General features: G+C 47.7%; 1 long non-coding RNA gene across 2 annotated transcripts in view; it reads left to right on the top strand.

Annotated features, from left to right (window-relative positions):
* Window positions 1–12,311, top strand: part of LOC311633802 — a 223,981-nt gene that overhangs the window by 30,995 nt on the left and 180,675 nt on the right. Inside the window, exons 2-3 of one of the 2 annotated variants that reach the window (XR_014797017.1) lie at window positions 9,774–10,006; window positions 10,219–10,251. This is a non-coding gene — a long non-coding RNA (uncharacterized lncRNA). Of the gene's footprint in view, window positions 1–9,773; window positions 10,007–10,218; window positions 10,252–12,311 lie in introns of those variants that run through there. The other variant, XR_014797016.1, reaches the window with a different exon arrangement.

Genomic DNA, 12,311 nt, shown 5'->3' with positions numbered 1-12,311 from the left:
CAAACCAGTAAAAATGTAAACCCAAACTAAAAGTGTCATAAAATAAACTCCTTAAACAGGAATTTAATGAGATCTTGGAAAGGTGATATCATGTGGTTGTTTCTTCCTTTTCTCCTCTTTCTTAATGTTTCATCGTTTGTCTTTTCTTTCCTTTCTCCTTTTATTCCTTCTTTGTCCTCTCTTTCTCTTAATTTTTCCATTGGTAGAATTGTCAGGACTTGAATTGCTCCGTGGGAGCACGGGCGCCTTCCAGCCGGACACCCAGGGCTGCTGCTGGGAGGGGATCATGGTGTGAGGGCACGGGCGCCTCCCAGCCATACATCCTGGCTGTCCGGCTGGGAGGGGATGGCGGCATGGGGTACCTCCCAGCCAGACACCTGTGACTGTTACTGGGAGGCGATTGTGGTGTGGGGCACAGGTGCCTCCCAACTGGACATCTGGGGCTGCCCAGCTCTCAGCAGCAGGCCTCCCTGGAACTAGGGGACTCCAGTGGGGCTGAGAGAACTGGGCACTGCCATCTTGTGGCTATGGGTGCTGCCATTTTGTTGCAGAGTGATGGTTAATTTACATATTACTCTTTTATTAGATAGGATATATCTCTTCTTTTTTATTTTTTTTTATTTTTGTTAATTCTCATCTGAGAATACCTTCTTCATTGCTTTTTAAGAAATAGTGGAAGGAAGGGAGGGAGGGAGGAGGAGGAGGAGAAGGAAGAGGTGGAGGAGGAGGAGGAAGATGTGTGTGTGTGTGTGTGTGAGAGAGAGAGAGAGAGAGAGAGAGAGAGAGAGAGAGAGAGAGAGAGAGATGGGAGACACATCAACTGGTTAAGTGGTTGCCTCCCACACGCACCCTAACCAAGGGCAAGGAGCTAACCAACAACCCAGGTACATACCCTTGATTGGGAATCGAACCCAGGACTAAGCCACACAAACCAAGCTATACCACCTTCTTTACTTAATAACTTAGGCTGTTTTCATATCTTGACTATTGTAAATAAAGCTGCAATGAACATAGGGGTGCATATGCCTTTTTCAATTAGTATTTTGGATTTCTTCAGATAAATAGTTCTATTTTAAACTTTTTTAGGACTATTCATACTCACAGATATGAAGTGATATTTCATTGTAGTTTTGTTTTGCATTTCACTGATGATTAGTGATGTTGAACATCTTTTCATATGTCTATTAGCCATCTGTATGTCCTCATTGGAGAAGTGTCTATTCAGGTCCTCTGCCTATTTTTAAATCAGATTGTTTGTTTGTTTTGATGTTAAGTTGTTCCCTATATATTTTGGATATTAACCCCTCAGATTTATCATTGATGAATATCTTCTCCCATTTAGTAGGTTGTCTTTTCATCTTGTTGATGGTTTCCTTTGCTGTAGTTTGATTTTCTTGCTTAATTTTTCTTTTTCCCCCTTACCTGAGAAGACATATAAGAAAAAACCCACGATTACTAAGCAATGTCAGAACATTTTTTTCTATAAAACTCAGTCTAACTTCAAACCTTGACTTTTGTTTTTGAGTGAGCTGAACCCAGTGAGTTACAGACAGAAAGCAGCTTTCCTTTCCCCTCTTCTGTCGTCTTCAAAAATGCTCTGTGGTGCTGTCAGGTTCCCGATCTGGCTCCTTGATGCCAGCATGGGTTGAGCTCACAGCCTTCTCATTTTTAGAAAATAAAAGCTCAGTCTAGTCTAAATCAAAATTTCCTTTTCAAATCTAGGTGAAGGTTTGTCCTCAGCATCCTCACAGACCTGACCCTGTGAGAAGGGGAGGGACATGCTCTCTCTGTTTCTGCAGGACTTTCCCCCCTGCCTTGCTGGCCTCTTTACCAGGGAGAGAAAAGGGAAAGGTGCTGGAAAAGGAGCAAATCTCTTTTTATTTGGCTGATGCTACTCTGTTTCCCCGAAAATAAGACAGTGTCTTATATTAATTTTTGCTCCAAAGATGCACTAGGTCTTATTTTCAGGGGATGTCTTATTTTTCCATGAAGAAAAATACGGTACACATTTATTGTTAAATGAAAATAAAGGAAATTTATTACCTGTATATGGTACAGTAGTACAGTAGTACAGTAGTTGTCAACACAAACCAGACAAATTGTGAATCCTACATCATCATAACAATCCAATTCCTGAATTTCCTGGTGAATTTCTTGTGACTCTATTTCTTTCAGAATCAGTGGACCAAATCTCTCATGTTTAGCCGGGGCGGGAGGGGGGGCTTATTTTTGAGGGGATGTCTTATATTTCACTCAGAAGGAAACCTGTAAGTAGGCCTTATTTTCAGAGGATGTCTTATTTTCGGGGAAACAGAGTATTTATCTTCTGTTAGCTAAAGTTGCCCTCATGTGTAGCGGATCTTCCAGTGCTAGCTTTTCATTGAGTGCCAACAATGTCCTCCACATCACACAGTTCCTAAAGTAGCTGTGGACTCTACCTCTTGCCTGCTCTCAGCTCACTCCCACAGGGCCTGCCCAGTGGTCTGTCACTGCTGGTGACCCCTTCCCTCTGCAAGGAAATCTCATTCATGCAGCTGAAGTTCAGCTTCCTTCAGCATGTCCACCCAGCCCTCAGAAGACTCACATCCTGCTAAGCCACCCAGCTCTGGCCATGCAGGCTGCCTTCCGCTACCCTCACTTTCACAGTTGTTCCATGTAGTCTCTATGTCCACATATTTCCCCCAGTTCCAGCGTTATGTGTCAAGCTGGAGCATAGTATATCATCCAAAGCACATTCTTCTAAAGGTTGGGCATATGCTTCTAATGCTCTGCTAATGTAACTTCTTTGGGCCTCTATTACCTCACTTAATATGATATTAGTATTAATTTATATCCTGTAGAATTACTGAGAATATGTTTTGTTAATACATATAAAGCTCTTAGAACAATGCCGGGCCCATAAGTATCTAGCACTATAAAGTGTGTGCTAAATACACACATGCCACAGTGTCCCTCACCAGCATCCCACCCACTTGGACTCAGGGCTGGGGAGTCCCCTTCTAGCAGGCATTCCACTCTTAAAGTTTGGGCCTCCTGGGACTCCCTGCACTTGGCTTTGTGAGATGGGAGGTGCCTCCTTCCTTCCCCCGGGGGAGGAGAGAGCTTCTATGGGGCTCCTTTCCAAGCCACAGCCTTTCACCTAAATACAACGAACACCCACATACTTTCACAGATGTTCACGGGAGCTGGCATTTGTCGTGTCTATTCTTTTTCTCCTTTCTACATAAATCTACAGCTAGATATATATTTTAAAACAGAATTCTTTAAAACTATGTTTCAGAAATCATGGCACTTTATCTTCAAACACCATAGTATGCATTAATCAATACTAAGAAGATCTAAAATATTCTCCCACATAATACTACCGTGTTTCCCCGAAAATAAGACCTACTTACAGGTTTCCTTCTGAGTGAAATATAAGGCATCCCCCCGAAAATAAGGCCCCTCCAGGCTCTGTCTCAGAATGAAAATTAATTTACCGTAAACTGGTCACTAGGGCCGCCCCACTGGCGTCTAGCAACCAGTGACATTACGCAGAGTCCTGACGTCGCTGCTGTGTGGAGGCGGAGCGGAAGTCGGAGTGAGCAGTGAGCACGCGGTGGGAGGGAGGAGGAGACTTTCCTAGATGCATGTAGAAGAACAGGAGGATTAGAGCTGACGGGACGCGGTGAAGGTGGTGAGTGCTGGTCTGTCTCTGGTGATACTACCTGATGCCCACGGCCGGCCTCATGATGACTGAAGGTTCTCACTCAGTGGCAGACCCTGCTCCAGCCCAGATCCAGGCCCCAGCAAGCCCAGTGACAGTCCCCAGGCAGGCCCCAGGGGGTAAATGTCTGATAAAGGGGTAGGGGGGATGTCTAGTGAAGGTGTTCAGTGGCACAGGGGTTGGGGGAGGGGGATCACTTAAAATGACACAGGAGGATCAGAGGGGGCAATCAAAATGACACAGGAGGATCAAAAGGGGTTACTAAAATGGTAATCCCCCCTTTGATTCTCCTGTGCCATTTTGATTCCCCCCTCTGGTTTCCCCCCTGTGTCATTTTAAGTGATCCCCCTCCCCCCACCTTGATACATGAGAGATTTGGTCCACTGATTCTGAAAGAAATGGAGTCACAAGAAATTCACCAGGAAATTCAGGAATTGGATTGTTATGATGATGTTCCAGAAGATGATGACATGATTGTCATTGAATAAATGAATAAATTCTTGATACTGTAGGATTCACAATTTGTCTGGTTTGTGTTGACAACTACCGTACTACTGTACCATATACAGATAATAAATTTCCTTTATTTTCATTTAACAATAAATGTGTACCGTATTCTTCTTCATGGAAGACATCCCCTGAAAATAAGACCTAGTGCATCTTTGGGAGCAAAAATTAATATAAGACACTGTCTTATTTTTGGGGAAACAGGGTATGTTCAGACCGAATAACATTAATTCCATAATTTCCAGTTCTTGTTTGTGTGTCTTAAATTATCCCAAAAATGTGATTTGTAGCTTAAAAATATTTTTTCATTCAGAGTCCAATTGAGGTTCACATATTGCATGTGGTTATGTCTCTTTAGTCTCTTTGGTTAAAAAAAGGTCCTTGCCTTTTTTTTTTTTTCTTCTTTTTCTTTCTTTCTTTTTTTTTTTTTTTTTTTTTTTTTTTTTTTGACAGTGACCATTTTGAAGAGTGTAGGACAATTGACATGAATAGCAGCACACAGCATGGATTTTTTTCATCCAATTTTACCATCTCTTACTGGGAGGGAGGAGCCTCTCTCAAATGTCTCTCTTCTCATCGTTTGGTTTCAGATTAAGGACTTGAGCTGAATATCAGAGTTGGCTGGACTACTCTTATTCCTTATCTGATTTTGCAGATTGCTAGAAATGTTTTACAGAACACCCTTCTGAAGAGGAACAGTGAGCCCCCTGACTGGCCTGGACTCAGTGCCCAACAGGGTCCTTCACTGCGGGCACAGTGGAAAGAAGGCTGGACTAGTCCAGAGGCCTCTCACTTCCAGCTCCCTGCCTTTCCCTGGAGAAAATAATCATCCCCAACCAGAGACCCTGAAAGAGCTGCTCCTGGGCCTGGGTAGTAGGTGGAACCAAGAGGTCATTGTCTGATCCTTCCAACTTTATTCAGTGACTTTGCTATCAGCTCACCAGGACAGCTGGGTCAACATAGTTGTTTATAAAAGGCACCATCACCTGGAGCCAGAAGCTCTGTACCAGAACCACAGCCCTGCTGATCTTAAGCACCTGCCTCTACAGGTACCTTTCTTGGGCTCCTTCCCAGTCTCTGGGACCCCTCCCCCCCAAACCACTTATCTTAGGAACAAAGGAAGTGGAGGGATTGAGGGAAACCTCAGTGAGGTATAGGAGGTCTGAGGTCTAGTCCTTGCTGTCTAGCTCCAGACCTGTTTCTCCATTTATCTCTAAGGACCCTTAGTGTGATAGAAATGAAGAAACGGGGAGGGTTTCCTCTGGCTGCAGCCCAACCTCAGCTTCCATGACTGGAGTGGGGCATCTTCGGAGGAGGCAACCTTATTGATCTTGATCAAGACTTCTCTGGGAGAGGGGGATTACAAGCCATTTACAATACATCAATCCTGGGACCTTGGCCCCTCAGTATTGCTGGATAGGAACGCCTCTCTATTCCTGGGTATGAGGCAGTATCAGCAGGAAGCCAGCACTAGTGGGGACTTCTTCCCCATCCTTAAATACCTGCCCAACCCCACCCTGCATAGTTCAAGGCCTTCAACCAGAGGCTCCTGCAGTTCCTACAGATAATGACCCAGAAGCACTATCAGAACTTTGACAAGGTGAGCCCAGCACACAGGTAGTGAGGAGGCACCCTGCAGAGCCTGGGTGTGCCCTCTCTCACCCAGCCCCAAAGTACCCACACAGCTGATGTGTTGCCAAGGCCAAGGAAGGTTCTGGGACACCTGGGAGCAGCTATGTGAACTGAAACTAATTAGTCCTTCTCCCACTCTGGTCTGTTTCCTCCTAACAATAGCCTCCTTCTCAGAGCAGCTCGAAGGCTTTTGTTCTGCAGGAACCTGAACCCTGACACTCAGCTCAGGTGTCACTTTGCCTCCCTTACTCACACTAACCTCCTCTTTTGAAATTGGACCCCTGGGGTTATTGGGAGGAAAGGTCAATGGGGCATGAAATGATACTTTAAGCCCTCCTGCTGTGATCCTAACCCAATGACTAGAGGTCTGGGGGTTGGAGGAGAGGACTGCCAGATGGGATGGGGGCAAGAGCCAGACTTTGGCTGGAAGTGTGTGAGTGCCTCTAAACTTGTGATCCCTCAGGACAGTGTTCAGGATATCACAGGTGCCCTGTTCAAGCACTGCGAGGACTCCAGACCCAGCAGTGGCTTCATCCCGGGGGAGAAGGTTGTCAACCTTATCAAGACATTTTGGGGGCTGGTAGGAGCCAGGCCCTTACCCCTCCATCCATCAGTGTCTGCTGTTCACCCATAGCACTTCCCAGCATCCAAGTCCATCAAATAATTATTGAACCACATGCCAGATGGTACAGGACATAGAGACCTGGCTCATGCTCAGGGTTTGAGCCCAGGCTGTGCCATCAACTCCCAGGGGAAAATCGGCTAAGTCCTTCTCCTCCTCTGGATCTCAGTTTCCGCATTTGAACAATAAAGGGCTCTCTGGCCTATGAGTCTAGGCCCCTATAATTTCAGCAACTAATTATGAAACCAGTGACTCAAGGTTTGGGGGGCAGGAGGTCAGGAGAAGGAAACAGAGGAAGATAATGCTTGTTGCATACATAGTGGGTGCTTGGTAAATATTGGTTTCTTGTTCCTTCCTCACCTTGCCCCACACTGCCAGGATTTGACTCAGTCACGACAGCCATCTCCTGGTGCCTTATGTACCTTGTGACAAATCCTGAGATACAGCTGAAGATCCAGAAGAAACTGGGTGTGCATAGAGAAGCCTTGGGATCCCATATCATTTGTCCAATCTACATATAGCTGTTACGTGCAAACCTTGTGCATACAATGATGTCTACCCTTGCCTAAAAGGTGCTGGGGAGGTTTAGTGGGTCTCAACATGTAAATAGATATAGAGTGACACCACATTGAGTGGCACTTGGTATAATAGGGGATACCATGGAGCAGTCAGGGCAGCCCCTAAGCCCTGTCTGTCCTCTGTGGCCTGCAGACACAATGATAGGGCACAGTGTCCCCAGCTCTCTGACAGATCCCAGCTGCCTTATATGGAGGCCTTCATCCTGAAGACCTTCTGACACTCCTCCTTTGTCCCCTTCACCATTCCTCACAGGTGAGGCCTGCTATTCTGCCCTCCCATCCCTCTTCCTAGTTTCTCAGCTCTGGCCCTGGCTCAGACCTCAGCATCTCCTTTCTGACCATGACACAGGTTCCCCACTGGCTCTTGGCCCCTAGTCTACCCCTATTCTGTCCAAACATGATAAAACTACCCAGCTCTCAGGAGAAAATCACTCCTGACCTCAGCGCTCATTCACCTCTGCTACAAATACTCTCAATGTAACCTGTCTGGCCCTTTATTAGCATGATTTAGCCAGCCTCTAATTTACTTCTGCTTGAAATGCTTTGTAATCTCTTCTCTGGCTACCAGAATCCTATCCCTGCCCAAGGTCAGTCCGGACAAAACTTCCTCTCCTCTAGAACCTTCCTTGACTCATCTAGCTAGAGTAGTTTTTTTTCCTGAAATCTTGTAGGACTTACAGCCATTTGTCCTTGATGTGTCCTGGGATTTTAACGATGTTAAGAGATAGTGAACACTTCCTCTGCACACATATAAATCTATTTATTCCCAGAGTGAGAGTCCTAACTCCACAGCCAGGCTGGGAACTCCCCGGTATTCCAGAGAATGGCCAAGTGCATACCTGGGCACAAATAGATGTGTAGTACACACTTGTTGAAGTGGAAAAACAGGAGCCACGGAAGGGGGAGGATAATTTCCCCCCTTCCCTCCTGACATTTCCTTACAGTGGTGGGCAGGCTATTGGGGTGGGCTAGAGGTACGAGCAAGAAGCACCCAGAGATGTACCCCAGTTTTCCAGCTCCTGAGCCTGACAGAGCCTTCTTTCCTCTTCAGTACAACAAGGAACACAACAATGAATGACTTCTACATTCCCAAAGAACGTTATGTCTTCATAAACCAGTGGCACGTCAGTCAATCTGTGAGTACACATCCCCCACTAAAATATGTATGCAGTTCAGCAATCAGGAAGGCTATTTGTCCCTAGGAAATGGTTATATAATAAAGGAATGGTGTCTCAATTTCTGTGTAGTTTTCTCTAGGTGACAAAATTTAGGTCTATGTTTTTCAAACTTTAGTGCAATAAGAATTAACAAGGGCCTTGGATGGTTATCTCAGTGGTTAGGGCATAAGCCCAAACACTGAAAAGCAGCCAATTTGATTCCTGGTCAAGGGCATGTACCTGGGTTGCAGGGCTGATCCCTGTTCCCAGTCAGATGCTTGCAGGAGGCAACCAATTGGTGTGAAACACACTGGTCTCTCTCTCTCTCTCTCTCTCCTTCTTTCCATCACTTCCACTCTTTCTAAAAATCATTGGGAAAATATATTATCAGGTGAGGATTAACAAAAAAACAACAACAACAAAAGAATTAACCATGATGTTGGTTACAGATTATGGCATGCCATCCCTCAAGATTCCACTTTTGAGCCCTAACTGGTTTGGTTCAGTGGATAGAGTGTCAGCCTGTGGACTGAAAGGTCCCAGGTTCGATTCCAGTCAAGGGCATGTATCTTGGTTGCAGGCATATCCCCAGTAGGAGGTGTGCAGGAGGCAGCTGATCGATGTTTCTCTCATCAATGTTTCTAACTCTCTCTCCCTCTCCCTTCCTCTCTGTACAAAAAAAAAAAAAAAAAAAAAAATCAATAAAAAATATATTTTTAAAAAGATTCCACTTTGGTAGCTAAGGTGGAATATTGAGGTGATTCTGATGTGAGTGGCTTAGGGACTTCTGTATGGAAAATCACACTTTAGTTTATAGGTAGGGAGACCATATAATTTACCATCCAAACAGGGATACTTCTGAGTGTTGGATGATAACATAATTACTCCACCTTGGCCAGGTGGCTCAGGTGGTTGGAGCATCATCCCATTCACTGAGGTTGTGGGGTGATCCCTGGTCAGGGCACAAACAGGAATTGACAATGGGAGCATGAATGGGTGGAACAATAAAAGTCAATGTTTTTTTCTCTCTCCTTTCCTCTCTCTCTCTCTCTCTCTCTCTCTCTCTCTCTCTCTCTTCCTCTCTCTCTCTCTCTCTCTCTCTCTCTCTCTCTCTCTCTCTCTCGTTAATAAATTTTAAAAAATACTCTAAGAGAGAATCCAAGATGGCTGCTCGGGTAGACACCTAACCGCAGCAGCACACAACAATTTCAATGGAATACAACTAAAATGTAGAGTGGACATCGCCCAGAGCTACAGGTAGTCGACTGACTGAAAATTCTACAACAAGAAGGAAAGAGAAAACCAGAAGGAAAATCAGAGGAGCTGAAAAAAAGCCTAAGGTACGGACACATGCTGCGCGCGTGCACGCACGCGCACGGAGAGGTCGCAGCCGGAGGGGAGAAGAGGGCTGGGTGCTGCCTGGCATTCCCTAGCAGGAAGGAAATAAAACCCCCAGCCTGGGCTGAACCCCCGAACCGGCAGTGCTGAGCCCCAAGTTATGGGCAAGACCCTGGGGACCCAGGCTCCAGCAGGGGGAGACAGGGCTGTGAGGCGGAATCCCAGGGGAGCAGCAAAAAGCAGGGCCCCGGGAGTCGTGCGCACATTGCGCGCAGAGGACTGAATGTTGACTCTGATGCTGGATTACCTAGCCGGAAGGAACAGGGCCTCCGGCGGCGCTGAGCCTCAATCCGGACTGCTCTGAACCCCAGTTCTGGGCCAATCCCTGGGGACACAGGCTCAAGTAGAGGGAGACGGGGCTGTGAGGTGGAGTCCTGGGAGAGCGGCGAAAGGCCGAGCCCCTGGAGTCGCGCACATTGCTTGCAAGGGAAGGAATGTTGACTCTGATGCGGGATTGCCCTGGAGGGAAGGAGACGGGACCCCCGGCTGTGTTGGGCCCCAGTTTCGACTGCTCTGAACCCCAGTTCTGGACCAGACCCTGGGGACTCAGGCTCGAGCAGGGGGAGACGGGGCTGTGAGGCGGAATCCCAGGGGAGTGGCGAAAAGCGGAGCCCCCAGAGTCGCGCGCACTGCACGCAGAGGACAGTCTGTTGACTCTGATCCTAGACTCCCCTAGCGGGAAAGAGAAAAAAAGCTCCAGACTGGAGGAATGCGACAGGGAGCAGGAGCCCCTGCTGGACACCGGCCAGCCGGGCACCGGCAGGGAGCTGGGCGACGGGGTTCCGAGGGGGGGTGTGCCCCTGAGCCTTCGACCTCTGAGCGTGGGCAACGGAGCCAAGGCCGGGGGCTGCTTCCTGGGCGGCGCCGACCCCGGCAACAGGCTGGAGCAGCTTGGGAGCCTGCGGAGAACATAGGGGTGGGTGCCACAGGCCAACCTGCTGAGCTCCCAGGACAAGGAGGAAGAAACCAAAGAAGTTCTCAATGTGAAGAAATCAAGTGAGAGCAAAAGATAGTAAAATTACTTAAGAAAGAATACAAAGAAGATCTTGAAAAATCAAAGACTAAGTCAGAACTCAACTCACCAGCCAACATTGCAACATAAATGCGTTTTTAAAAAAAAAAAAAAAAAAGAGGACAGAATGTTGGAACAGCTGCGGCCAGGCCTAGAGTGGCCAGGCACAAGGCAGTGGCAACTGGGCCCAGAGCAGCAACAGCCAGGCCCCAGAGCAGCAGCAGCCAGAACCAGAGCAACAAGAGCCAGCACTGGAGCAGCCAGACCTGGAGCAGTGGCAGCCAGGCCTGAGGTGGAGGCAGCCAAGCCCATGGTGGCCAGTCCAGGAACACCCAGACCTGGAGTGGCCGGGCCCGGAGAAGCCTGGCCCAGAGCAGCCGGGTTGGGAGCAGCCAGGCTCAGAACAGCAGTAGCCAAGCGCGGAGCATCCAGGCTGGGAGTGGCCAGACTCGGAGCGGCCGGGCCTAGGGCAGCCGAGCCCAGAGCAGCCGGGTCGGGTGCGGCCAGGCCCGGAGCAGCCGGGTCTGGTGCAGCGAGGCCCGAAGCAGCGGTTGCCAGGCTGGGAGCGGCCAGGCCCGGAGCAGCCGGGTCGGGTTTTGCCAGGCCCGGAGCAGCAGCTGCCAGGCTGGGAGCAACCAGGCCCGGAGTGGCCGGGCCTGGAGCAGCCGGGCCCAGAGCAACCGGGTCGGGTGCGTCCAGGTCTGGAGCAGCAGCAGCCAAGTCCAGAGCAACTAGGTCGGGAGCGGCAGTGACCAGACCTGGAGTAGCTGGTTGTGGAACGAACCAGAGCAACAGAGGCCAGGCCCGGAGCAACCAGGCCTGTAACAGCTCGCTCCTCACCTGCCCCTGCCCCACGCTGCCTCTCAGACATGGCTGGAAACTTTTGTGGGAACTTGAGGGTGTGCTGAATCAAGTGATGAAGGCTTAGATCTGGATGTGTTGAGTTAGTATAGGGCTGGGGTGTTGATCTGTGAGTGCCTTGGGTGGGGCCTGGATGAGGCTGGTTGACCTATTTGGAAATGTCTTTTGTGTGAAATGTATCATTGAGCATGTGGAGGTATTATTGATATGAGAAAATGCTAAGTAACTGATTTACTATCTGAAAAGGGATTTACTATCGGGGAAAGGGAAGGAGGAAGAGATTGAACATAAACTGCACCTATGGATGAGGACAATGGGGGATGGGGAGGGGGCGGAGGGTGGGGTGGGAACCTGGTGGTGGGGGGAAGAAATTGGGAACCTTTGTAATAATATGAACAATAAAGATTGATTTAAAAAATAAAAAAATAAAATAAATAAATAAATAAATAAAAAATACTCTAAAACAATAAGCACAAATCAGGATATCATATAAATTCTCCTTTTATATTAATTAGAATGAAGATAATTTAATATTAAAAAGCACTGTTTTCAAGGCTGATCATTTTAGAAAGAGCTATGTAAAAGAAACAAGCATTAAAATATAGTTTGGTCTCTTTCCCCCACTCTCCTCTTATTGCTATCTATTCTAACACTGGTGGTATCAACAGAAGTCTGTTCAGATATCTCCACCCAGGACTGTCCTCCCAGGGTTTCTCAGCCCAAAAATCCCAGCTCCTCTGGTTCTTTTGCAGGAGGCTGTGGGGGGACCTATCTGAGTGCTGGCCAGATCAGTTCTTCTTTGCTGATGGCACTGCCATCAAGAAGACTGGTATGGGCA

The sequence above is a fragment of the Pipistrellus hanaki genome (assembly GCF_964339955.1).
Source record: "Pipistrellus hanaki genome assembly, chromosome: 1".
NCBI classification, from domain to species: Eukaryota; Metazoa; Chordata; class Mammalia; order Chiroptera; family Vespertilionidae; genus Pipistrellus; species Pipistrellus hanaki.
Note: the sequence above shows the minus strand (reverse complement) of the source record. Positions and strands in the feature narration are given on the sequence as shown.